Below are 27,764 nucleotides of genomic sequence, written 5' to 3'. Positions count from 1 at the left end.
TCTGCAAGTTTTATTTTTTGATGTTTCATTTTTTAAATATTTATTTATATTTTTGCACTTGCAAAGTTGGACACCCCCCTCCCTTCATTTGTGCTATTTCTGGGACGCTTAGTTGAGTCTCTATGGTATCGCTTCCATGCTCCCTGCTGCTGGATCCCGAATGAGTGAGGACTGGCCACATAGCATGAGAAGCTGGAGCCACTGGAGACAAAGTTTGTAACAGAAAGGTTGCAGGTGCTAGCATCTTTCATGGCAGCTGAGGCCTCACAGGTAAACAGTGGGAGGCTTCTGTTGTCTCAACATGGATCTTGTCGAGTTTCTGGCTGGGAACAAGAATTTCTTCCTCCTGGTTGCGAAGGGGGTACCTTGCCTTTCCCTGAGATTCAGGAATGATTCAGTGAAACTTTCCTGCTTGCGCTGCAAGCTATGGGAAAAGGAGTCCCAATATCTATGGAAGAGGCAGGAGTGGGCTTTTTTTTTTTGGGGTGGGGTGCGGGGGGAAGCTTATGCCCAGTTCCATATCACTCATTCTGGCATGGTCTCACCAAAGGAAACTTCCATGCGACCTGCTCAACCAGCCTGCTCAACTGCATGCAGGCTGGGAGCCTTTTACAGCAGCCTGATGCCTCTGCCCTCTCTGAGTGGGAAAGCAGGGAGAGCTGCTGTTCTTCAAAGCTTTTTTATGGACTGGTTAACAGACAGACAATGCTGAACACAGGTTGTTTTGGTCTGCAATGACTTAGGTCATGGTCAGTATTGTATCAGCTAGCTCAATTATTCACAATCACATTCAAACATGAACATTTTATTGTACACCAGTGCTTAGTGCAAGTAGAAGGGAGAGTGAGGGAGGTGTGCATTGATGGGAAGAGAGGAAGAATGGCAGAAAAACATGGTATTGAGAGAAAGGTTTTTTTAGGGAGGGGGACAGAAGAAGAAAGGAGGAGGTAGAGAACACAGTGTAGGAAATCGTGATAAAGGCGGGGAGAGATGCTGAAGACAACTCAGGAAGAGATACATCACGATCTTATATATAAAGAAGTGGAGTGAAACCAGGGAGGTAACAGTAGAAGAAGAGATGCAAGTTATACTTTTAAAGGTGTATTAAATAAAAAGTTCATTTATTTGTAACATGTTAGTCATATATGCAGTATCATGTGCCTTTACGCTGTAAGAGGTGTGGCTTTCTGCAGTGTGGCTGGAGATGGAAAGATGCGGGAGCAGATGGTGCACTGAAGTGTAGCATAGGTATCTTTTACCCTAACTAGCAGTGTTGAATAATCTTCAAGCCCTCTGTACCCCCCTCTTATTCTGAGTAGGGAATTCAATTCAGAGTACATTAATAGCAGAAAGATGAGCAAATTTGAGGCTGTAGTCCTTAATCTATTCATCATAGTCAATGACCCGTATGTGCCATCACACGTTGGACTTCAATTCTGCAACAGTCTAATTTAAATTTTTAAAAAAGCATCTTTTAATCAAATATGAAACTGATTAAGTCATTCAATGCAACCACCCCATACTCTTTTCAGATTCCACATTTTTATATTGACAAACAATGCATAAGTGTGCTGTAGAAGTTGTCAAAGTGAAGCTGGAAGTTTGGGTAATTGGACTTTTGACATATGGTAGCACAACAGTATCTATTCCACAATCCCAAACTAACTGGATATTTCTGCTAAAAGATCTGTGAAACAGCAACATTTAAAATCATCTTTAGTTTAGAAGGTCAATATCCCTTTGTCAAGCCATTGCACCTGCAGGTAGTTTGAAGCAAAGAGATGACACTTCATCGGCTTAGACTCAGCTCAGGTTTTCTTTGCAACCATAAGGGATAAGTTTTAATGAAAGCTTTCGATTCACAAGCATAATTCCATGGCAAAGGATGGATGCCATGGAAAGTTTCACATGGAATACATGGGGTCCTCATGACAGAGAGTACAGCAGTGACCAAAGTAGTTATGGTTACATAAATACTTCCATTCTAACCTATCCGTCACCTCAGTTTGAAAGGTGAAACTTTCAGAAATTAAGTTCTCCACAGTTGGTCTCTACCCAAAAAGGTGAATTTTACTGCAAAGTTTGCTCATAAGTAATTCAGCTGTTAGAATACAATAAACGCGGGGTGTGATTATCCTCCTTTAAAAATGTCAGTTATTTTAAAAAAGGAAAAACCGCTCCAAAACAACTGTGGCTAGAAAGTTTAAATTTGGCATGGAAATAGTCCTCACTGAGAAGTCTCTTAGAGTGTTCTGGTGAAAACTGGTTTCATTTTGACAGTTATGACCTGTTAAGGAAACATTCTATGCATGCTCAGTGCATTCTGTACAGAGTTCTTAGAGTTCAAAGTGCACAGCCAAGAAAGCCTGACAGAAAGACACAGTATAGCCTGAATTAGCTAAGAAAAGTGTTTAGTGTGCAATGAAAGAGAAAGGAACTCTTGCCTGACTCACTATATATCTTGTAAGATAAAAGCTACAATAGATTCACAGGAGAGGGACCTTCTCCACTGGACTTCCTAAGATGTTCAAGAGATGCTTCTGTGAGGTCTTTGGGACCCTGATTCTCATAACTTCTTACCATATTTCTTTGACAGGTAACTGGTTTGGTGGATAAGGGGAATGCAGTGGATATAATATACCTAGACTTCAGCAACGCTTTTGACACAGTCCCATGACATTCTGATAAGCGAGCTGGAGAAACGCGGTCTTGGCAGAACTACCATTAAGTGCATACAGAATTGGTGAAACAACCACAAACAAAAAATAACTAGTAATGGAATGTCGTCAAACTGGAGGAAGGTCTCAAGTGGGGTTCCACAGGGATCTGTTCTGGGTCCAGTGTTCTTAAACGTCTTTATTAACGACCTAGATGTAGGAAGAGAGCATACTGATCACCTTTCCAGATGACACAAAGCTGGGGGAAGGGGGAGGTTTGCCAACATTTTGGAGGATAGAACTAAAATTCAGAGGGAGCTTGATAAATTGGAGAACTGGGCTATGGACAACAAAATAAAATTCAATAAAGACAAATGTAAGGTGCTACACTTAGGGGGGAAAAAAAACAACTGCACAAATACAGAATGGGGGATAACTGGCTTAGCAGCAGCACTGCTGAGAAGGATCTGGGAATTGCGGTGGATCACAACCTCAACACGAATCAGCAATGTGATGCTGTTGCAATAAATAAATAATTTTTTTAAAAAATGCAATTTGAGGTTGCATTAACAGAGGCATCGCATGCAAGTCACAGGAGGTGACAGTACTACTCTACTCTGTGCTGGGTAGGCCTCAGCTGGAGAGCGGTGTCCAGTTTTGTTCACCAATGTCTAGAAAGGATGCAGAGAAACTAGAAAGGATCCAAAGGCGAGCAACAAAGATGATCAAAGGGATGGAATGCAAGCCATGTGAGCAAAGGCTGAAGGAACTGGGTATGTTTAGCTTGGAAGAGAAGAGATTGAGGGGGGAACATGAGATCCTTCAAATACTTGAAAGGCTGCCATCAAAAAGATGGAGAAAAGTTGTTCTCTTGCCTCTTGTCATGCCCTCTGTGGCAAGACTCGCTCGAACTCCAGCACAGCAGATTTAGATTCAATCTCAGGAAAAACTTCTTAACAGGAGTAGGACAATGGAACAGATGTCTGGGGAGCGTGTGGAAGCTCCTTCCCTGAAGGTTTTCAAAAGGAGGCTGGAGAGCATCTGTCTTGGATGGATTAGACACCACAAATCCCGCATCTCAGCAGGGGTTAGACTAGATGACCCTTGCGGTCCCTTCTAACCCTATGATTCTATGATATAGTTCCATGTTATAGATTCCCCTCCCGCCCCCACCCCCAGAGAACACAGGAAATTCCATCACAACCTAATATCATACTAAGGTAGCAAGCACCGCTAAGCACTCAGTCAATAAAATGTTGTACGTACTACTTTAACTCTGCTCCCTCACATATACATTACAACAGTTTGAATACATTTGCATGCTACTCAAGTACACCACTGTATTTTTTCCCCAACAGTCTTAAGATACTTCATTGTCACAAAAAGAAAAGGAGTCCTTGTGGCACCTTAGAGACTAACCAATTTATCTGAGCATGAGCTTTCGTGAGCTACAGCTCACTTCATCAGATGCATACTCAAATAAATTGGTTAGTCTCTAAGGTGCCACAAGGACTCCTTTTCTTTTTGCGAATACAGACTAACACGGCTGTTACTCTGAAACCTTTCATTGTCACAGCGATCCTATATACCCGGCTGAACTCATACAAATTCCCTAAGACTTGTCTTTAAAGTACTGCATAGCTCCGACGCTGCCCACATCTCATTCATGATTTCTTACTACTCCTTTTCAGACGCTCAGCTCTTTCATGCTCAATATATTTTGTAAAGCATAATAAGTTAATCATTCAGTACGATTAGAACTCAGTTGAACAATTAAGTTGAAGGAGATACCAGATGTGGTCAAGGTGTAAGAACACAATCAATCATACCCATTCAATTTAAGTATTTGAAGACTGCAACCCCAAGGAAGAGGAATTAAAAGTAGTATATGGGTGGATAATTAGGAGTAATAGGAACAAATTGACCAAGAGAAATCTTAGAATAAATATCAGGAAAGATGCTAGTTGTCAGATCTTGTAAACCTGTGGTTCTCAAACTTTTGTACTGGTGACCCCTTTCACATAGCAAGCCTTTGAGTGCAACCCCCCTTATAAATTAAAGAACACTTTTTTATATATTCAACACGATTATAAATGGTGGAGGCAAAGCGGGGTTTGGGGTAGAGGCTGGCAGCTCACCCCACCCCCGCATGTAATAACCTCACAACCCTTTGGGGGTCCTGACCCCCAGTTTGAGAACCCCTGCTGTAAACTAAGAATAATTGCCAAAAGAAAGCTGTAGACGTTTTTCGAAGAAAAACCACAAGCAAGAAAATTTAAGTTGGGGTTATCAGGTTCACTTCTCTTTTCTGATGATTCTACCAAGATCTTTCTTAAAAGGATCTCAGAGGTGATGTTACTCATGTGATCCAAGTTCCAGCAGTGCCTCTCTCGAGACTGGGGAGGGAGAGCCGGAGATCAGGTGACATCTGGTTTCTAGTAAGGTAGGGAAAAATAGGCCTGTCTGTTCAGAAAGATTAGGAGTATCTTTATACATCACAAAACAGATGTAAAGATAAAAAGTGACTGCAGTTCATCTTTTGCTTCCTTGGTTTGCCAAATTGGGGGGGGGGGGGGGAAGGGGGCGCCAAAAAGCAACAAGTCATTTCTGAACATCTTCTCATTTAAGAAATTTGAGATTGCATCTAAAGAAGGGCTGAAAAGAAGATTTCACCAGTTTTATCAGGATCATATTAATATACCATAACACAGGAGGCTTTCTAATGAGAGAAGTTCAAGAGTGCCAAGCATCACCTGAACTTGAGACAGAAGAAGAAACACTCACCAACATTCAGCTAGTCCATGACAGACAATAGCTGCCAAATAAACATGGCTAGATTAACCCAGACTCTAAGAAGCTAGGCAAGCAGTTTGTTATGGACATATAAAGGAATCCAATTGGGCCCAATTCAACACCACCATTGCTTTTTTTTACTTCAATTTGTAGATCTCCCAGTATGCTCCTTCCAAGAAGCCTGGAGGCCTCAGTTCACTGGCTAAGAAACTGTTCCTCTTGAACTCGGGAAACATGCTATCAGGGAAAAGATTGCTGGGTTGGAATGGAGAAAGTTGTGCCCGTTCTGGCTGATCTGTGGCTAGACTGAGAACACACCTCATATAATTGGCCTGCGTGGTAGTTAAGTTTAGGGGAGAGGAGGATGGTTAAAGAAACAAGGTTGATGGACTCTAAAGGAGTTTTGGTTTGCAGGACTCTAAAGCTCTACTGGCCTGTAAAAATGCACCTGCCTTATATGCAAATTTCATAATCGGAAACTATTTTGCTAGAACACTATTGAAGTATTTTAACTATTTCTTGATAAATCCACTTGAATCCAGCCACCTTCAAGAAAGGCCTTTTCAGCCCCAAGGCAGATCTACTGCCTCAATCTTTATTGCCATCTTGTGTATTAAACACATTAGAATGATAATATTTAACATGTGATTATTCACCATCAAATCATTTGGCACACTAACAAATTCAGTTACTATCAATTAAGCAACAATACTCATTATTGACTACCTTTATGCTAAACTGATGTTCCAGAAAAAAATCCCAAAAAACTGATGACTAGTGAGGTAGAGTACTTCACCCGCACATGAATATACTTTGTAGCAGTTTATCACAAAGCACTTGATGTGTTCCACATGGCACCAGCTAACTACATAGATTGAAGTGAAGGGCAGCAGCTAAAATGGAGTATATTCCTCACAACAGCAGCTAGGTAAGAACATCAGGGCCAACTCTGCTCTTTGAAAACACCTCATCACAGACTCCAGTGTCCACACATCCAACCAAGATTCAGTTTGTAAGATACAGAATGAAAAGTCTTCTGTGAATTACACAGAACTCAACTCCTCTGTCTTGAAGATGGAGACCTGAACCAGCCCTTGCCTAGATTTGCACTTAAGACTAAAAGTCAGCAGTGAAAATAAGAACTCAGGACCTTGTGGCTCAGAACCTAGTACATTTGCTAACAGCAACCTGGTGAGGAAAGCAAAAGGGGACCTATTTTAAGCTTTGTCCAGCCCAATTCAATACTGAGTACTACCACCCGGTTCACAACAAAACTAAGTTTGCTACAAACACAGTCAGTACATCCTTAATGTGTGCTTACCAAATTCTGCAAAAAATTCCTAGTGTGTATGCTCAGTAGGGCTTGCAAAACTGATTCTCAGGCCATGACTACACTAGGAAAAGCTGGTGATTTTACAATGAGACCTAACAAGTTGTAACACCACAGTGTAAGCAGGACAAATTGTAGTTTTACCTCAAAGTAGCTGGTCAAAGTGAACCCTAAGACTTGGCCTATCTACACCTGAAATTTACCATGTTAGCTATCATGTGTTAGCTTCATCATTATATAAAACACACACATTTTTCAAGTGCAGATAAGGCCACAGGACAAGCAGAAATTTTACCTCAGAGTGAGCTAAACTGGGCCAAGAAGCCACTCCTGGGATGGAAGTGAGAAAGTAATGAGTAGAGCAGCCCAAGCCACTGCAGCTTCATCAGCAGGAGAGGAAACAGGCAGGAAGCAGAGAAGCCCTAAACTGCTTGCTTTTCTGGGAGTGGAGAGTGAAAATGCAGAGAACAGAGTAGCAGGAACTGCTGCCCTTTTATAGAAAAATACAGAAATGGAGTAGCAGACACACCCACTTCTCTGAAGAGGGAAGTAGGAAAGTTCTTACTGCTATTCCCAGAGAAGAGGGGGAGCCAGGAACAAAGTGGCCCATCCAGAGAACAGTTGCTAAAAGGCACGACTTTCCAGATGTCCTGGAGGACTGTAAAGAGATGGGGGGCCTAGAGTTAATTTATAGGCGGTGGGTTAATGAAGTATTCATTCAGTGGTGAGAACTGAGAGGTAGCCCAAAATTTGGGGGGGCAGAGAAGGAAGAGAATGGAAGAGGATTCACTAGCAGTAGCAGGGAGACAAGAAGCCATCCCCAAATACATGTATTTAGCAGGATGGGGAAATAGAATTTATTAACAGGAGTATGTCAGGAATGACTTAACATGGAAAGGCAGAAAATATGCAGGAAGAAGTGAAGCTGTGATTATGTAAGTTTAATAGGCGGGGGGGAAAAGAGAGTTCATGGAAAAACCGGTGCTTTTTGCCCAAACTAGCAGGCTGCTTCTTCAGGAGAAAAGATATTGAGTGTTTTGAGCCCTGATGTTTAGTACATAATCGTCAGACTCCCATAATTCCCAAATCCAAACTAGTCTCCTTTGGAACAGGACTGTGCACAGGTCCCCACTGAGGACTATTTCCACACCAGATTGTAACTTTCAAACCTCAGCCAAAAATTTAAAAGGGAAAAAGTGCTCCATTTTGTCGGAGTTGTGAGCATCTGAAAATCTGAAAGCTCATGCTCAAATAAATTGGTTAGTCTCTAAGGTGCCACAAGTACTCTTTTTTTTTTTTTTTTTTTTGAAAATAGGTGATTAGGGAAAGTGTTTTGTCACTTTAACCCCACAAAACATTTACTCTTCAACCAGAGATCCTGAAGTACTTTAGATAGCTGGAAACAAAGTCCTCAACTCCTGCGCTCTAAGCACTAGACACTTTCTTAAAAATTCAGAAAAGTGTCCTACCGTTACCACTCTCTCCTTCTCCCAACTACTGAAGCTTTAACTCAGCTTTTTATTTAAAGTTACCTTTGACCCTGTATTTCCCTTCAGAAGTTTTAACCCAAGGCTATTTTTTAACCAAGAATGATGTCACCAATTTAACAAAGGGATTATAATCTAGGTATCGAACATTTATCCCTATGGTATTTATAAAAAATCCTACCTACCATGTGTATTTATAATTCAGCATGACAGCAAAACCTTGTTGTTAATAAAACTATTCAGTGCACAATAAGTATGAAAGTACAGTGTAAGGGAAATGAAAAGAAGATGAAGGGACAGAAAAAGGAACCAATTAAAACGAAGACAAAAGCAAAGATTGAAAATTCACATAAAAGAAATGTAATTACTTACTGTATTGTTTCATATAAATGTAAAAAACAGAGCTACATTTCTTAAAACCATGCTAAATTCTTGTTTTTGTTTTTTTAAGACCTTGTCTAGAATGAGAATTTCAGGGAATGCTACTCCCTTCATTAGTCTACCATAGGAATGGGGGGGAGAGACACTAAAATTCTCAGTATAGACAAGAAGCAAGACTATTTGTTTTGATACAAAGTATTTTAATGTGGCAATACACTACTCCTAAAGCCAACATATTTTAAGTAATGCGCAGTGGGGATTTAAAGGTAACTACGAGGACCAGAATAGGGGACTATTTATCCATCTTTAGTTATAGCAAATTTACTAATTCAATCAGAAGATTATATTTCCATATATAATAGGTGTTGGGATTAACACAGCTATTTCTTAGTAAAAAATCCCATCAAAGGATGTCTTTAAAAAAAAAATCAAAACAGTCCATGTTTCTTGTTATAAATGTTCATTTAGAAGTGTATAGCAGCTGTTTACAGTCTTGTAAATCTTTACTGTGTGACTGGTATGGAAGAGCAGGGCAAGATACTATCTAATTTTTAGAGTATTTTTCCAGTGTGTACAAAAATAGAATATTGTGATTATTTTGGAAATTCTATAGTAAATGTGGATGAAATTTGTATTTCATCAACACCTAGTTAAAATTAAACCTGAGACAAAGCTTTATGTCCTGCAATGCAATCCTTTTTCAGCCGCAGAACACCACCCAAATTATAGCAACAACACGTATGAAGCAATTACTTGACTTAAGATATAGGTTTTGTTAATATTTAGTAAATCAAGTTATTTGACCTGGTCCATGATCTGGGGTGAAGTTCAGGACGTGCAATAGCCAGGAATGTGGGGCAATCATCATAGGACTCAAGAAGCAGACCACCTGTGTGAGAGGTTTTAAACCAGCTCAAGGTATCTTGCTGTAAACATGCTCTGGCCTGTCAAGTGATTTTTCATGTTTGAAATACAGTTGTGAGGTCAGAGTGGGTTGAAGAGGACACTTGAGAAGAAAATAATTTCCTCCAAGAGTGCCTTCTACCTTATGTTACATAGGTTAGCAAATTAAGTTTCAGCATCGCTGTGAGGCAAGAACTTTCCCTCATTTTGCAGATGAGGGAATGGATGCACAGAGTTGAAGCAATTTATCCTGGATCACAAAGCAAATTTGTAGCAGATCTGAGTTTTATTCTTAATTCTAAGTCCCAGTCCTGTCCCTTAGTTACATATCATTCTTCCAATCACACTGAAGGTTAAAGCGGCTAGCAAGCAAGATTATTCTACTACCACCACTGCTCAGGAGTTTTTGATGAAATACAAATCGTTTTAGATCAGTCTGCCATACATTTCACCAAGAAAAGTAGGCACGGTAAGTCAAACTGATTATAAGGCAGAAGATCACCGTGATCATCTCACTCTGACGTCCGGTATAACAGGCCACAGCACTTTCTCTGAATTAACTCCTGTTTGAACTAGAGTAGATCTTTCAGAAAAACATCCAGTGATGGTGAATCTACCCCAACACTTGGTAAGTTATTCCAATGATTCATTACCCTCACCATCAAAAATTCATCCCTTATTTCTAGCCTGAAGTTGTCTAGCTACAACTTCCAGCTGTTATATCTTAATATACCTTTTTCTGCTAGATTGAAAAGCCCATTATCAATTCTTTGTTCCCCATAAACATACTTATAGACTGATCAAGTCACCCCTTAACCTTGTTGTTAAACTAAAACTGAGGTCCTTACATCTCTCATAAGGCAAGTTTCAACCCTTTAATCATTCTTGTGATTGTTCTCTGAACCCTCTCTAATTTTTTAACATCTTTCTTGAATTGTGTACACCACACCTAGACAGTATTTCAGTAGCAGTTGCACCAGTGTCAAATACATAGGTGCTATAAACCTCCACACTCAATATTCTCCTGTAAGCTAGAACAAAAACAAAAAAAAGTATCACATTACAATTATTAAACATTCTGAACCGAAGCACAGCATCAGAGAAATTCTGAAGGTTAACATATGCTTCATACCTGAACACACGGATCATTTCAGCAACTAATCAAACTAAGTCCTGCTTTTATACCAAGTGATAGCCACAGACTTGTCTACACTGGGGCCATCTTTTGGGGGTGGGTACAGAGACTGGTGTATCTGTACTAATGCAAACTGTTAGTGTAAATGCATTGCACTGGTGTGAAAAGTGATTTGCACCAGTGTGGGTTCCCCTAGTCCAACAGTTCTCAAACAGTGGGTCAGGACCCCAAAGTGGGTCACAACCCTGTCTTAACTGGGTTGCCAGGGCTGGCGTTAGACTTGCTGGGACCTGGGGCCAGGGCCAAAGCCGATGCCTGAGCCCCACCACCCAGAGCCAAAACCCCATGGCTTCAACCCTGGGCGGCAGGGCTCGCGCTTCAGCTTTGGCCCCTCTGCCCCGGGGCGGCGGGGCTTACACGAGCTCAAGCTTCAGCCCCCTCTCTTGGGGTCATCTAGTAATTTTTGTCGTCAGAAGGGGTTGCAGTGCAATGAAGTTTGAGAACTCCTGCCCTAGTCCAAAGGTAGTATAGATGGACTGTGTGCACTGTGGGGTGGGGAGGAGCAGACGACAAAAAGTAGGCAAACCTTAAGTTTACACTTTAGTCTTACCCATATTCTAGCTGTTGATTAAAAACAAATTATTCCATGAATTATTTTCTATCACTACCCATGATCTAACTAATGCAATTCTTCACTAAAAAATAAGCTACAATTTACTTCACTTGTACTGGAACTGCACTAACACTGTGAGAGTCAAATTGCTCTTTCTAAACTGCATAAAAAAACCTTAACATGCCTCCATCTGTCCTATATTTTGAAGCAGTAGTTCATTATTTCATCCATACCAATTGTGATATCACAGAGACAAAATAAACCAAATATCTCAAAGACAGTCAAGACTAGAAACTATAAGAATTGTTTCAGAACTATACAGATATTGTATATTTTCTCTTTATTAGTACTATTGGCTTTTAATGCTTTCTGCTATATAATAGGAGGAGCATGTAATACACACCTCATGAAGCCTATGTTTACATCTTAGGCAGCTAAACTTCCAAAAGTCTGCTGTTATGCAATTATATTAATATATAGGAATTATGAAGGAACTTAGGTTGCAGCACTTTCCCAGCAATAAAAAAGGGAGTAAATTCAATTTAGCATACCATCTTAGAATCCAAACAACTAAGTTTGCTTTCAACACTGAAACATATACACAAGCCAAGATACCTTCACATCATAAATTCCAGATCAATTATTCTTAAAATTGAAAGCATTACTTTCAGGTTGCCAATGTAACACCATTGCTTAAACAGAATTAGTGGATTTTCCATCTATTTCAAGCCTTGTATAGCCGCACTCTTATAGATTGACGCCTTGACTGAATTACATCCTAGTAGTACTCAACGGGGGGGGCCAAATGCATTGATAGCCTCTTAGTGCTTTCTGGATATCAAGTTCTGTGGACTTACCAAACTACTCCCTTTTTGGACTGATGCTGCTAACAGAACACTCTAGTCCACATAAGATTCACTCAGCTACCAAAGTGATAGGTGCTTCAGAAACACCCAAAGCAGATGTTTCCTCCAATACAGTATTTAGTTCCTATAACAAATATTAAGGTTGTGGAATTATCAAGGCAGAATAAGATTGCGATCATTTAAGAGATCAGCTTCTGAACACAGGCTGTACATAACCCATTTATGGTTGATAAGTTACCCCCAAAATGTATTTATGTATTTAAAGTTGGGTTTTTATAACTACAATGCAATTTCAGTTGGATATCATGAATAGTAGTGAGGCCCTTCAACACTTGTAAGAAGGAAAAATAAAGAAATCACAATTTTTATTCCTATGAACTGACAGAAATTACGCTAGGTACATGTTAGGAAAAGGGCAGGTCTGAGGTCTCATAAAACTGATCAATTTGAGGTTCAAACTATTTCTGGCATACTGCCATCAAGATAAAAGCCACTTCACACTGTTATACTTTGGACTTTTTACAAAATGTTTTTTGTACTTTAGCTCCAAAAAAAGGGTCAACTTAGTAATTAACCATTTCTTCCACAGCCTCTCTTGTAAACAGACACAGAACTACAAAAAAATAGAAATAAAAAAATACCAAACCACACCTATCAATTCATAAGGGGTGAGGGAGGACCAAGACGGGACTGAAGGGAACCTATACTACCAATCCCTGGAGAATTTAAGGGCTTATTTTTAAAAAAGTTTCTACCACTTATGGTTGCTAAGAACATTCTAAATGTGACCCAGTGCTAGGTTGTCTTTGAGTCTGCAGACGGCTCCATTACCTCTGACTTTTCATAGCTTTCCCAAGCAGCAGCTGCAGAATGAAACAGGCACAATTTTCATCAGTCTCATTGAAACCCACAAGATTTGGAACTGCAGCAATAGGATTGCCCAGACATTTCTTAGTTTCACTATGCAGCTGTTAAGGAAAGCGCTGAGAAGCACCAGAGAGCACCACTGAAGCGATTCAAGGATCATCCAAAAAATTGAAGCTAAGGAGAGGACAGCACCCCTCTCCCTCATAAACAGTGCAGCCAGGAAGGAACAGTTTAGTGGACCCCCAGAAGCCAAGCAGGTTTGAGGCAAAGGGAGAAGGCGAAATACATACAGTTGAAGGAGACAAGAGGTGGGTCAGATTCTGAGGCCAAAAGGGACCACTATGATGATAAAGTCTGACCAGTATAACACAGGCCATAGAACCTCAGCAAGGTAGTCATCAAATGCCAGACATCTATTATCCAGAGACTGATCCAAAAGAAAGCTCCTAAGCAGGATCTAGAGACATCATCCTGGTAGAAATCTAAAAATCCCTCTATTCCAGTAGTTAGGAGTAGAGGCGAGTATGTCAGCAGCTAATTAACCTTGAACCTCCATGTGCCTACCCAATTTAATCATTTGTACTGGCCTATCGTTAATAGGATCCGGTATATTCTCAAACCCTGAAAAATGTATTTATATAAAATACACTCACACCTGGAGTTGGTGAGCAGGTATATACCGAACAGCTTTGTTAGGATTTTTAGTGTAACCCACAATGGTGTTTCAAAGCTCAGATACTGAACTAGGATGAATGAATGCATCCGATGAAGTGGGCTGTAGCTCACAAAAGCTTATGCTCAAATAAATTGGTTAGTCTCTAAGGTGCCACAAGTCCTCCTGTTCTTTTTGCAAATACAGACTAACACGGCTGCTACTCTGAAACCTGAACTAGGATGCTGAGCTACCTCACAATAAAATACATTTAACTCTGTTCAGTAGGAACTAAAGTGAATCTGAAAGTTTCACTACAGATTACATATACAGAACCATCACGGACATATTATGGACAGATTGACATGTTGGAAGAATAAAAAGGATGGGCTGTCTTTAGAAAATCTGGGAGATTATATTAAACAAGAATAAAAATATCAGTTCATGGACCAGGCTGCAGAATTTCTTAAGGATGACCTGGAGATCCATAATTTATATCCCCCTGAAATCTGCTTGCTTCCCTATCTGTCTGAGCTTCCTGGATGGATATAAACTTAACTTCTTGGTTCTTGCACTTTCTGCTGTTAGTATCTGTATTATGAAAGACCATCTCTAACTGAAAAACGAAGACTGCACTTTTCCTTCTCTGAAGGTTACCCACAAAATGAAGAGGAACTACTAGACTGATTTTTTTAGAAAATAATTAAATATGAACATAAGAACAGCCATACTGGGCCGGACTAAAGGTCCATAGCCCAGTGTCCTGTCTTCTGACAGTGGCCAACGCCAGGTGCCCAGAGGGAATGAACAGAACAGGGAATCATCAAGTGATCCATTCCTTGTCGCAGTCCCAATGTGACTGTTACATAAGCACTATGTAATAAGAATGTTTACAGGCAAAATTATAAGTCCCTTTAACTTTTATGAGGACTATGAAGAGTCAGAGTATTGGGTCCAACCAATGACTTTACAATAACCTTAAACTCACTCCATTCCTTCTCTCCACAAGGTGTCCTTCTTTCACATAATGACAGAGGGAAAGGTTTGTTTTTGTTGGTACTTTTGTCTTTGAATTCAAGTCACGATGAATAAAGGGGCTAAATTCAGAATAAAAATTAAAACATTTTGTTATAACAGATGTAGTTTACAATATGCTAAAGTCACTATCACTACATAAGATACAATTGACACTTAAACGTCAAGAATTTAATCAAAACCAGCATGAAACAGGACTAGCATTATGACGCAAGGATAGACAGGCAAACTAGACAAGGATTCTGCTTCAGACACACAGTTGCAGGGCTCTAGTGTTAATTCTGAAGTCATTTGCACTCTACCTTTCAAATGGGTCCCTTGTGCAAGTGTCTAACACTGAGCTTCACGTACACCAGACACTGTATCTACTGACCAGTCTTTTATATTAAGCAAGGGAAGCAATATGATCTGAATGAATAAGGTAGCAGAATCAAAGCAGACTGAAGACGAACTGAAAAATGACAGAAGAGCTGTTTCTTCTAGGACAGAGCTAGTCTTCAGATTCAGCAAAACTGAAAGTTCCTCCTATTTTTAATTCAATGGATCCTCCATTTCTTGCAAACAAGTCATGATTTTTTCCCACCGAACTTAGAAGGAACTCACTACAATTCAGGCTAAGATGGCAATCAAGTTCAAGACCAAGGTTTTACAAGCTCCAAGAGCAACACACATTAGGAGGGTTTTTTTCTCCATGCCAAAAGAAACACATTTCAGCCTTCAGCTGCCCCCCAAACACTGGGTGCGGTCCGCAGGGGGGGCACGGGAGCCTCACACCCCAGGGGACCGTAACACAAATGGAAGTGTCCCGGTCCCGTGCGCCAGCCGATCGGAGGGAGGAGCGGGGTAGCCGAGGTAAGGACCCCGCTCCAGCTCTTCTCGAGGGGGGTTAATCAATCCCGAGGGAACACGTGAGCGCGAGCGAGTGAGTTTCGGGCTGAACGGGAGGACCCGCGGGGAGGGAGGAACGGCAGCTAAAGGGCTTCGCCTGCCTGCGGCCGGAACCCCGTGGGGGCGTTAGCTCCAGCGCTGAGCGGCGCCCCAGGCCTCGCCCCACCGGCCCCTCCTCGACAAAGGGCTCCGGGGAACGGCGGCTTCGGAGGTCCCGGCCTGAACACGGGACGGGCCTGCGGACCCCGGGGTGAAGGTCCCCCCCGCACACGCCGATGGCGGCGGGGGCTGAGGAGCAGAGAGGCCGCGCCCCCGGGAGGGCCGATCCCCCGGGCGCAGGCTGCGCCGACGGCCCAGGGAGGAGGCCCCAGGCCGGACCGGCCCCGCGTGAAGGAGGGGCGGGCGGCGCACGGAGCTAATCCGGGCGGGCGGGAGAGGCCGCGGGGGGAGGGGCGCGCGGTGGCTCCTAGCGGTGGGGGAGGGGAAGGGGCGCCGCCGCGGCGGGGGAAGCGGCGGGCTGCTCCCCCTCCCCGCGCCAGCCCTCACCTACACAGTGAATGAGCTTGTGTCGCCACGAGTCGAGCTGGTGGCGGAAGCCGCGCCTCTCAATGGAGCATTCCTGCCGCCCGCACGGACTCGCCATCTTCTGGGGGAGGGCCCCGCACCGGCACGCCCACGGCCGCGGCTGGGGACGTCATCGCGCCACGCAGCGCGGCGTCCCGGCGGCCGCCTCGCGCCGCGCCCCCTCGCGCCCGGCCTGAGCGGGGGGAAGGGGGCCCCGGAGGCCGAGGGATGGGAGGCCACGTGCTCCCGCGCGCCCCCGCGGCCCGCGCTGCCATGGAGACGGAGCGCGGCGCCCTGCCCCGCCCCGCCTGCAGGAGCTGGGCCCCTGCCAGGCCCTGGGGCGCCCCGCGCCCCGCTGGGCACGTGCAGCGCTGAGCCCCGCAGCCGGGCGAGCAGCAGGCTGGCGCGGGCCGCCCTCGAGGACAGCGGGGAGCTGCCTCCAGCTACAGCTAGGGGCGGGCAGGGTCACCGCGGAGCGCAGCACTGGGCCAGCAGACCAGGAGCCACGGTGACAGGCGTCCACACGGCTTCACGTCCGCCGTCCGGGCGGAGCGGCGAGCAGCGATGGGCCGCTGCGCCAAGCCCCCCGCCAGCTCCCATCATCACGCCCCAGGGCCAGCGGCTCCGAAAGGAGAACGTCGGGCGCGAGGAGCCCTCTGCACCGCCACCCTTCGTGAATGCACCCCGCCGGGGGGAGGCGGGCTGCGGGCTACCCCTGCTCAGACTCCGCTCCTTCAATGCCCCAGAAGGAGAAGGGACTTTCCGGTGCAGAAGCTGAGTTCTTAGCGGTGTGGGCGCTCTCCCAGCGCTGTAAGAAACCACCTCCGCCAGGGGGGAAGCGACCAGCGCTGTCCACGCCGCCACGGCCAGCCCTGGAAACACCCCCGCGACGGCGGGCTCAGCGCTGCCGGCAGCGTAGGCGGGGCCTACCCCACGCGCGCGAGGTCCGAGTGTTTTGGCCAGCAGTAGCCCTTGGTGCTCTGCATGCCCCCCTTCCCCACCCCCAGCTGAGGACATAAAGTGGGGAACAAGGTCGACCCACTCTCCGTTCCTGTGCTAGGGTAGAGTCCAGCTAGCGTTACATTCCGCAGGAGCAGGGAAGGAGGGTGGGGCGTGGAATACAGTTAGACAACATGTCTTGAAGAACTCCACTTACTGTACAGGTAAGTAATTTCCTCCTTCCTTGAGTGCTCCTCCGTGTGTTTTCACTTCGGGTAACTCCAAAGCAGTAACCTGACAAAAGGAGGCAGGTGCTAGGAATCTAACTAAATAGACTGCAGCACAGCCCTGCCAAACCTGGCATCAGACTGAGATGCCTCTACTACCAAATAACATCTAGTAAAACTATGAGAGGTGTTCCATTCAACTGCCTTCTACGCGTCAATTGTAGGGACACTTCTGAAAGAAGGTGTGGAAGCTGCCTACACCCTGGTGGAATGAGCCCTAACCTGACAAGTAATCGCTGACTAGCTATTCTGTAGCAAAATTTAATGCAGTCTGAGTCCCACTTAGATAATCTTTGGGTTGAAATCCCTTGATCTTTGGATTCTTCACCAAAAGCAATGAAGAGCCTTGAGGGGACTAAATGGCTTTGTTTCATGCACGTAGGTCAGGGCCCTAAAGATGTCTAAAGCATGGAGTGCAGCCTCCCCTGTGGAGGAATGCAGTTTAGGGGAATATACTGCTCCGCGTAGAATGTACATGAAAATTTCAAACAACTTTTGGTAGAAATGTATGACATGGTCCAAGTGTGTGACCTTATCCTTATGAAAAGTGGTGTATGGAGGTTGCACTATAAAGGCCTGTACCCTACGGGCTGAAGTGATTGCTACTAGAAAAGATGTCTTAAGGGACCAATTAACCCCTTGAGGACAGTGTTTAGGTCCCAGGGAGGGAGAAGATCTTGTATTAGTGGAAATAGGTGCAAAGTTGTTGCATGGGGATATTTAAAGTGGGGCCTAATAAACTCCTGTGGTACTAAACTAACTCTAGATGGCACAGGGGAGCCAGGTTTCCTAGCATGTTGTACTTTCCATGGTAACCAGTGTGGCCATGAGTGGGAACTATACAGATAATTAGCAGGTGGCCAGGGCGTGTGGTTCCAAACCAAGGGGTCCTGTCTGAAGTCCTTATGCTTACTATGACTCCTATGTCTGGAATCCCTATCTGAGAAATAGGGGTCATAGTGTTGTGATCTAGGATAGCATGTGAGAGAGTCCCCTGCACTATGATCTGAGGCAGAGGAAGTATGAAACGTCTTCCTCCTGGAGGGTGCGGGAAATTATCTGCTGGGAATCTGAGGGCTCTGGAATTATGGAACCCTGATCAGTGCTGAGTCATAGAGATTAGGACTTGAAGGAACCTCCTGCATCTCATAGGCCACCCACATAACCCAAAACCCATATCCTAAACCCAACAACTGAAAATAGACCAAAAATTACAGCTTGCAGCTATGAGAAACAGTTATTTGCCACAGAGAGAGAAGAGGAGGGACCAAGGTGCACCAGTGCTCAAGACACCTGCAATGGCAGGGAAGTAATTAAGTGGTATCCAGATAATCATGGCAAGTCGCCAGCACCCCACTCTGTAGAGGAAGGTGAAAAAACCCCAAAGTCACTGCCAATCTCACCTTGGGGAAAATGCCTTCCTGACTCCACATCAGTCAGATCCTGAGCCTGTGAGCAAGAACCAGCCAGCCAAGCATCTGAGAGAGAGAATGCTCAGCACCACCTCAGAGCAACTGCCCTCCCTATCCAGTGCCCCAGCTCTGGCCATCTCTGCTGTTTCAGAGGAAGCAGATACAAACAAACAAACAAACAATACAGTGGGATGGAGGGGAATCCCTTCCTGACCCCTGCAGGTGGCTGGCTGAAGCCTTGAAGTATCATCTTTTAGGAACACAAGACATAAACCAAATGAGCCCCAGGACTGGTGCGCCTTGCCCTCTACCATCACAAACAACCCTGTCATACAATTTCACTCATAAATTTGTCCACTTCTGTCTTAAAACTAATTTAGTTCTAGAACCTCCTCTTAAAAGGCGGTTCTAGAACCTCCCCCCTCTGATGATTGGAAATCTTCTGATTTCTAGCCTGAATTTGTTCATGGCCAGTTTGTACTGATTTGATCTCATGCCAACATTACCCTTCAGCTCAGTGGTTCTCAAACTTTTGTACTGGTGACCCCTTTCACATAGTTAGCCTCTGAGTGCGACACCCTTATAAATTAAAAATACTTTTTTATATATTTAACACCATTATAAATGCTGGAGGCTTAGCAGGGTTTGGGGTAGAGGCTGACAACTCGTGACCCCTTGAGGGGTCTCAACCCCCAGTTTGAGAACCCCTGCTTTAGCTTAAATAGTTCTTCAGGCTCCCTGGAGCTTTCCCCACAATGTAGAGAGCAATCATCTCCCCTCTCAACCACCTTTTTGCTAGGCTAAATACACCAAACTCTTCCAGTCTCCTTTCATAAGATAGGCCCTCCATTCCCCTGAACATCCTAGTAGCTTTCTCTGCACCTGTTCCATCTTGAATTAATCTTTCTTGAACATGTACCAGAAATGTACACAGTATTCCAAATTAGGTCTTACCAGTGCCCGTACAGAGTGACATTAATACTTCTCTCTCTACTGGAAATGTGTTGCCTAATACATGCTAAGATCACATTTGCCTTTTTCACAGCTACATCACACTGGCGGCTCATATTCATCCTGTGATCAACCCACATACCCAGGTCTCTCTCCTCTGTTGCTTCCAACTGATGAGCTCCCATGTTGTAGCAGAAATTCTTCTTTTTAGAACTAGGTGCCTGACTTTACACTTTCTGCGATTGAATTTCATCCCATTTCTGTTACTCCTGTCTTCAAGATCATCCAGATCTTCCTGTCTAATATTCCAATCTTTCTGTGTAATGACAATGCCCCCTGCCTTCTATCGTCAGCAAATTTAATTAGCACACTTCTACTGTTTGTGCCAAGGTCATTCATAAAAATATTTAATAAATTGGTCCCAAGACTGATCCTTGAGGAACTCCATTAGTAACCTTCCTCCAGTCAGATAGTTCACCTTTAAGCAGAACCTGTTGCCTTCTCCCTTTTAGCCAGGTCTTTGTCCAACTTACAGGTCCCAACTTACAGTGCTTATACTAATTCCTCTCTTCTGTAATTTAACTCATAATTTCCCACATGGAACCATGTCAAATGCTTTGTTGATATCCAAGTGTATTAGATTTCCTGCGCTTCTCTTATGTAAACAAATCAGTTATTTTCTCAAAGAAGGAAATCCGGTTAGTCTGGCATGATTTACCTTTGGAAAACCCATGTTGTATTACATCCGTTTTACTGTTTACCTCCATGAATGTAATTCTTTCCTTCACAATTGTTCTAGGAAGGTCGATATGGAAGCTGACACTACCAGTGCAGCTATTTTCACAGAAGAAGAAAAGAGAGAATCAGGCAGAGCTAAGCCAGTTAAATCCACCACTGTGGTAAATCTTGGTACCAGTAGTAAGAGGTTCAAGACAGTGGATGATGGCACCAGAAATGTTGGCACAGGTGCAGAAAATTCCATGACTGATTATCACAAGAGTATGTGATGGTACTGGGCACTCCATACCAAAGTCAGAGTGAACATTAGGTGGTACTGGAGTTTTACTAACAGGGAGTGCCAGTGCGACATGGATCACCCCTGAGCTATCCTTTCAAAGTAGAGAGAGGGGATCTCTCCCTTACTGTCTTAGACCATCCTTGGAATGGAGACCCACATCCGTGCTCCTCAAGGGAAGGGGGCTGTGACCTATCCTTGTCAGACAAGGAGAAAGGCTTTACAGACACAGCAGCTGGGGATTGTCTCAAAGCACTAAAGGGTGATGCAAACATAGTGCCTGCTGCAACGCTTTTGGAAGAGGACTTTGTAGAACTCATCTGGTCTCGTTTTCCTGGGTCAGAAGCAGGACTCATGGACTTGTCTTACAGAAACATTTTAAGCAAGCATCTGTCACTTTCAGGGACTGCTTGGAGAATGAGTATCCATCATTAAGAGGAAGTACAGCCTCACATGATGAATAATGCTTAAACCCAAGGGATTTCTGGTCAGCCATAAGACTGAATACCCCATACCCGGTGAACAAAATAGAAACAAGGTAGAAAAGTCACCCAGCTAAGACTTATAAAAAAACCTGTCCTAGATGCTAACACCCAGCTAACTACACTAAGGGCAGCTATATACAAAAACCTTAACTAGATCGTAAGTGCAAGAGACAGGAACACTCCTCGACACTGTGTCTTTCAGCCACGGGTAGTAAGAAGGAACTGAGGGTCAGTTGGCCTCGCTCTGGCCTTTCTGCCCTGGGCTAGGTGAGGGCATGAATGGTGGAGGCAGGGAACACAAGACGCTGCTGGCCAAAGGATTCTCTCCTCAAGCGCAGTTGCACCACAAGTGGAATACTACAGACAGGAACCGGCATTACTACCTCGCAGCAGGACTAATCACCACTTTTTAGAAAGGTGAGTTTACTCAGTGAGGAAGAGGGAATAATTCTCACACATTTTACCTGCTTCTTAGTGACCTCCTCTGCCGTTTTCTGATCCTCTCACTGCCTAAATCCAACCTGCTTCTCATCCTCTGTTGCCCTCCCCACGTCAAACCAGCCCCTCCCAAACTGCCTAATTTGGTTCATTCCTCCACCACCGTCCAAAATGTCATGACCAGCTGGTTCCTCACTTGGTACTAGGCCCTTGCATGGTCATCATTTAAAATCATCAGACACCCCGCAGAACCTGTCCAATCCAGTCCTTACCAACCGTCACTCTCCCTCAAACCTGCTCTGTTCAAACCAGTGGTCTCTCCCCATGCCAGTCTGCCCAGTTTAAACTGTTTCACTCCACCCTAGCCTACCCCCTTCATACTCTTAATCCCCACTCCAGTCACCCCTCCTAGCATGCCCAATTGAAACTGACATTCCCAACTGTCACTTCTCCCTCCATATCAACTGACATTCCCAACAACCCTTACACCCGATTGCTGCTGCCACCCCATTCCAATGGCCATTCCCAGCACCTGTCACACCCCACCCAATCCCACCTGCCATGTCCATTGCCACTCCCGCTCCTAACCTGCTCCATCCCAACTGCCAATCCCAACTGGCACTCCCTGTCCAGATCAGACTGCCAGTCCCAATTGTCACCCCGCATCCCATCTGCCAGTCCCAACTGTCACCCCCTCATCCCAACTGCCAATCTCAACTGTCTCTCCCCGTCCAGATCAGACTGCCAGTCCCAGCTGTCACCCCCTCACCCCATCTGCCAGTCCCAGCTGTCACCCCCTCACCCCATCTGCCAGTCCCAGCTGTCACCCCCTCATCACAACTGCCAATTCCCATCCAGATTGGACTGCCAGTCCCAACTGTCACCCCCTCATCCAACTGCCAGTCCCAACTGTCACTCCCCATCCAGTTCAAACTGCCAATCCCAACCCCAAATCACCCAGTTCTATCTGCAACTCCCAGTCTCTTCCCTGCCAATCTGCTTCTTGCAATCTCCACTCTCCAGCCTGTCTGCTTCCAACTGGCCACCTCAGACTTCCCGTATCCCAACTGCCACAGAACCTTCTTGTTCCAATAGCCCACCTCGTGCTCTTGCTAAAGGGGTATCACCCAAAACACCTGCTGGCTAGGCCACTCCTTGTGCACCTGTTCCACATGCTTTCTGCCCTCTGGATTTTGCAAAGGGCCCCAAGATGTTAGCTAGCGTGGAACTTTTGACTCCTCACCAAATGACAGGATCCCACTGGAGCTGATCAATGTGCTGTCAGATAGCCTTGTCTTCCTTCATTGTGCCCTTGCCTTGGGGAACAAGAGTCCAGGGAAGCCGAACCCCAGGGGATATTTCAGTTTGATTCCTTGGGGGTTTTGGTTATACAAGGTGCAGTTTAGTGGGGCTGTACTGCATGGACCATACTGGACTTTCATCAGGTTGGATTCACAGCATCTGAGAATTGCTGAGACAGAATGGGGAGGAACTGGTTCCATACTAAGCTGTCACTTGTAAGTGGCACCAGTACCTAGGGAATTCAGCAGTGTACTGGTTAAATCAGTACACTGAACACTCATCTGTGTTACCTAGTACCTGGGCTGAAGGACCAAACTTCAAGCAGTTTGTTTCTGTATTTTTATTAGAGCTACGTTCTACATTTGGGTTTTTGATAAAAGCTCTCATGGAAGCCTCATGTGCCTCAAGCAATGATTCAGAGAGGAGGCAGTTTAGTATATAAGGGAGGACATTCCAGATGTTGAAAGCAACCTGGAGCAAGGAGGTTAGAGGTCAATGGGGAAAGGATACTAGTGAAGCATGTAGGAGAAAAGTCGTGGTGGAGCATAGAGAGCAGTAATGGGGAGCAAGAGGAAACCAGATCAAAGATGTACACGTGAGCTGAGTCATGCAGAGCCCTGAAGATGAAGACAAGAATCAAAACTTGATATGGAAGGTGGGAGAAATGACTCAAGCAGAAAGTGAAGCATCCTTGCATTAGTAAGTAACCTCATTCACTTCCTTGTCTCCTGGTGGCATCATGTATCACAAACCTCTTTTGCCAGACCCACTGCTGGGCACTATGCAAAATGCAGAAGAAACCATCTCTTGCCCCAAGGACGACGCAATGTAAACTGAAGGGCCATACAGAACGTACCGGGACACCGAGAGGAAAGGTTTGTCTTGGAGCATTTGGTTTTGTGTATCCACAGTTTTGGTGGTGGGAGGAAAAGAGGGTTGATTTGTTCTCCTATGCTGGCTGTAATTGGAACCTCACTCTAAGCACAGTCAATCCTTCACCCTGCTCTAGGATGAATCTTGGCTGTTTTGACCACTCCACTGAATCGTCTTCTGCTCTGGCTCTTTGGGGAATGTGATAGTGAAGAGGGGAACCTTATGGTGTGACTTGAAGATGGTAAGGCAAGGACACTTCCTTGGGTTTCTTTAGTAGATTGCCAGATTCCTGAGAACTCCCTCCTGCCCCTTCAGTCTATATGTGGGTTTGCACAAATGCAGAGTGCTGGAGAGCAATAGCTGCTATGGAGGGTCCCGCAAGGAGAGGTGGTCTAGGTGTGTCAGACTGTGTATTGTATGAGAAGCAAATGCAGGCTGTTGGAGCACAGCCACAATACGCTGTCTCTCTAGCTCCTTTCACTCAGGCCTCGTCTACATTAAGGTTTTAGCCACTAATATAACTAGAGTTGGTCTGAAACCAGAATTTCCGTTCCACAGGATATTCCAAAGGTGGTTTTGTTCCAGATCAACCCGAAAGGTCAAAATTTCACAATTTCCCATAGAACAAAAATTGTGCCACCACTGAAATGTTTAATTTCAATATCAATTCATTTTGTTTAGACTTTTATATTACAATATTAAATATATCATTATAAAGTAAAAATGTTTCAACTTTCTTGTTTTGATTAATTTTATATTATAGTTGAAATTAAAAGGTCAAAAAAATTTATCAAATGAAAAAAATTATTTAAACTAAACAAGAAAGTTGAAATGACTCATTCTGACTTTTTCCTGTCCAAAATTTCATTGAAATTGACCTGTTCCTAAAAAATGTTTTGATTACAGTGAAAATGCATTTCCCAACAGAAAATTGTTCAACCAACTCTAATTGCCCTGATGGGACTATGCCACTGAAAAACTTTAATGTGGACAAGGCCTTAGATTCATAGATTTTAAGGCCAGAAGATTCCATTTGAGATCATCTAGTCTGACTTCTTGCACAACAAAGGCCAGAGAATCTCATCCATTGGGGAATCTGCATCAGACCCATAACTTCTGGTTGATGTATAGCATAAGTTTTAGAAAGAGATATCTAGACTTCACTTGAAAACTTCAGGAGAGGGAGAATCCACCACAACCCTAGCTAAGTTGTTCCAATGGTTAATTACCCTCCCTATTAAAATTTTGCACCTTATTTCTAGTCTGAGTTTGTCTAACTTCAGCTTCCAACCTTTGGATCTCACTATGCTGCTGTCTATGAGATTCTCCTCCTTCAAATCTGTCCTCAAAACTCTCCTTTACCATGAGGCCAACAAAAAACATGACATTGGTTAGGCCCCTGGTGTGCTGAGACCACTGCCTGTCATGCTGACCAATCCTGTCTCATTGTTCCCTTGTACTCCCTCCTGCCCCCCCATCTGTCTGTATCCATCTTTAGTCTCCTGTCATACACGTGAATTGTAAGATCGTTGAGTCAGGGACCATCTGTTTGTTCTGTGTTTGTACAGTGCCTCACACCATGGAGTCTGGTTCAGGACTTAGGGCTCCTAGGCAGTATCGTAATGTAAATAAATAATGATAATTATAGTAATTCAGAAATTAGTTGGATTTCAGCTATCCCCATATAGACTGGGTACATGTCACCTGAAAATGGGATGGAGAGAGAAAATTTCCTAGACACCATTAATGATGGCTTCTTGGAGCAGCTAGTCCTGGAACCCCCAAGGGAAGAGGCAATTCTTGATTTAATTCGAAATGAGGCACAGGGATTGGTCCAAGGGGTGAATAGAGCTGAATTGCTCGGTAATAGCGACCATAATGTAATTAAATTTAATATCCTTGTAGAGAGGGAAAAACCAAAGAAACCCACCACAGTAGCATTTAACTTCAAAAAGGGAAACTACGCAAAAAATAAAGAAGCTATTTAAACAGAAATTAAAAGGAACAGTCACAAGAGTGAATGCCTGCGAGCTGAATGGAAACTTTTTAAAAACACCATAATAAAGACTCAAATTAAATGTACACTCCAAATAAAACAAATTAAAAAAACAGTAAGAGGAACAAAAAAATGGCACCGTGACTAAATAATAGAGTGAAAGACATAGTTAGAGACAAAAAGACACCTTTTAAAAACGGAAAGTCAGATCCTCCTGAGGAAAAGAGATAGGAACAGAAACTCTGGCAGGGCATGTGTAAAAATATAATGAGGCAGGCCAAAAAAATAATTTGAAGAACAGCTAGCCAAAGACACAAAAACTAAAGCAAATTTTTTTTAAGTACCTCAGAAGCAGGAAGCTGCCAAATTAATCAGTGGGGCCACTGGATGATTAAAGTGCTAAAGTAGCACTCAAGGAAGATAAGGTCATTGCAGAAAAGCTAAATGAATTATTTGCATTGGTCTTCACTGCAGATGATGTGAGGGAAATTCCCACACTTGAGCCATTCTTTCTAGTTGGCAAATCTGAGAAACTGTCCCAGGCTGAGAAGTATCAGGGGGTAGCCATGTCAGTCTGTATCCACAAAAGCAACAAGCAGTCCGGTGGCACCTTAAAGACTAACAGATTTATTTGGCAGAAGCTTTCTTGGGTAAAAAACCCACTTCTTCAGATGCATGGAGTGAAACTTAAAGATGCAGGCATTATTATACTGACACATGAAGAGAAGGGAGTTACCTCACAAGTGGAGAACCAGTGTTGACAGGGCCAATTCAATCAGGGTGGATGTAGTCCACTCCCAACTAATTGATGAGGAGGTGTCAATTCCAGGAGAAGGAAAGTTGCTTTTCTAAGCCAGCCACTCCCAGTCCCTATTCAAGCCCAAATTAATGATGTTAGATTTGCAAATGAATTTTAGTTCTGCAGTTTCTCTTTGAAGTCTGTTTCTGAAGTTTTTTTGTTCAAGTATGGCTACTTTTAAATCTGTTATAGAATGTCCAAGAAGATTGAAGTGTTCTCCTACTGGCTTTTGTATGTTACCATTCCTGATGTCCGATTTGTGTCCATTTATTCTTTTACGTAGAGACTGTCCGGTTTGGCCAGTGTCCATGGCAGAGGGGGATTGCTGGCATATATCACATTAGTAGATGTGCAGGTGAATGAGTCTCTGATGGTGTGGTTGATATGGTTGGGTCCTCTGAAGGTGTCTGAGCAGGCAACGTGGTTTGTTACAGGGATTGGTTCCTGGGTTAGTGTTTCTGTGGTGTGTAGTTGCTACTGAGTATTTCCTTCAGGTTGAGGGGCTTTCTGTAAGTGAGGACTGGCCTGCCTCCCAAGGTCTGTGAGAGTGAGGGATCGTTTTCTAGGGTAGGTTGTAGATAGTTGATGACGTGCTGGAGAGGTTTTAGCTGGGGGCTGTATGTGATAGCCAGTGGTGTTCTGTTATTTTCCTTGTTGGGCATGTCCTGTAGTAGGTGACTTCTGGGTACCCGTCTCGCTCTGTCAATCTGTTTCCTCACTTTCCCAGGTGGGTATTGTAGTTTTAAGAATGCTTGATAAAGATCTCATAGGTGTTAATCTCTGTCTGAAGAACTGGAACAAATTTAGTTGTATCTTAGGGCTTGGCTTGGCTGTAGACAATAGATTGTGTGATGTGTCCTGGATGGAAGCTGGAGGCATGTAGGTAAGTACAGCGGTCAGTAGGTTTCCAGTATAGGGTGGTGTTTATGTGACCATTACTTATTTGAGGTTAATGGTGGGGTGGAAATTGTTGAAATCCAGGTGGACTTCTTCAAGGGCCTCCTTCCCGTGGGTCCATATGATGAAGATGTCATCAATGTCCCAGACTGAGGTGCCAGTAGAGGAGGTTTTGGAACAAATTAATAAATTAAACAGT

At 44.0% G+C, this 27,764-nt stretch overlaps 1 protein-coding gene across 3 annotated transcripts in view; it reads right to left on the bottom strand.

Moving 5' to 3' along the window:
* LCOR (ligand dependent nuclear receptor corepressor) overlaps positions 1 to 16,273 on the bottom strand; it is a 110,735-nt gene extending 94,462 nt beyond the window's left edge. The window contains exon 1 of one of the 3 annotated variants that reach the window (XM_077823344.1): positions 16,158 to 16,273. The gene's annotated coding sequence lies outside the window, so the exon portion shown is untranslated. Of the gene's footprint in view, positions 1 to 16,153 lie in introns of all 3 variants that reach the window. The other 2 variants (XM_077823342.1, XM_077823343.1) reach the window with 2 other exon arrangements.
* Between the last annotated feature and the right edge of the window lie 11,491 nt (positions 16,274 to 27,764).

This window comes from Eretmochelys imbricata, chromosome 7 (genome assembly GCF_965152235.1).
Source record: "Eretmochelys imbricata isolate rEreImb1 chromosome 7, rEreImb1.hap1, whole genome shotgun sequence".
Classification (NCBI taxonomy): domain Eukaryota; kingdom Metazoa; phylum Chordata; order Testudines; family Cheloniidae; genus Eretmochelys; species Eretmochelys imbricata.
Note: the sequence above shows the minus strand (reverse complement) of the source record. Positions and strands in the feature narration are given on the sequence as shown.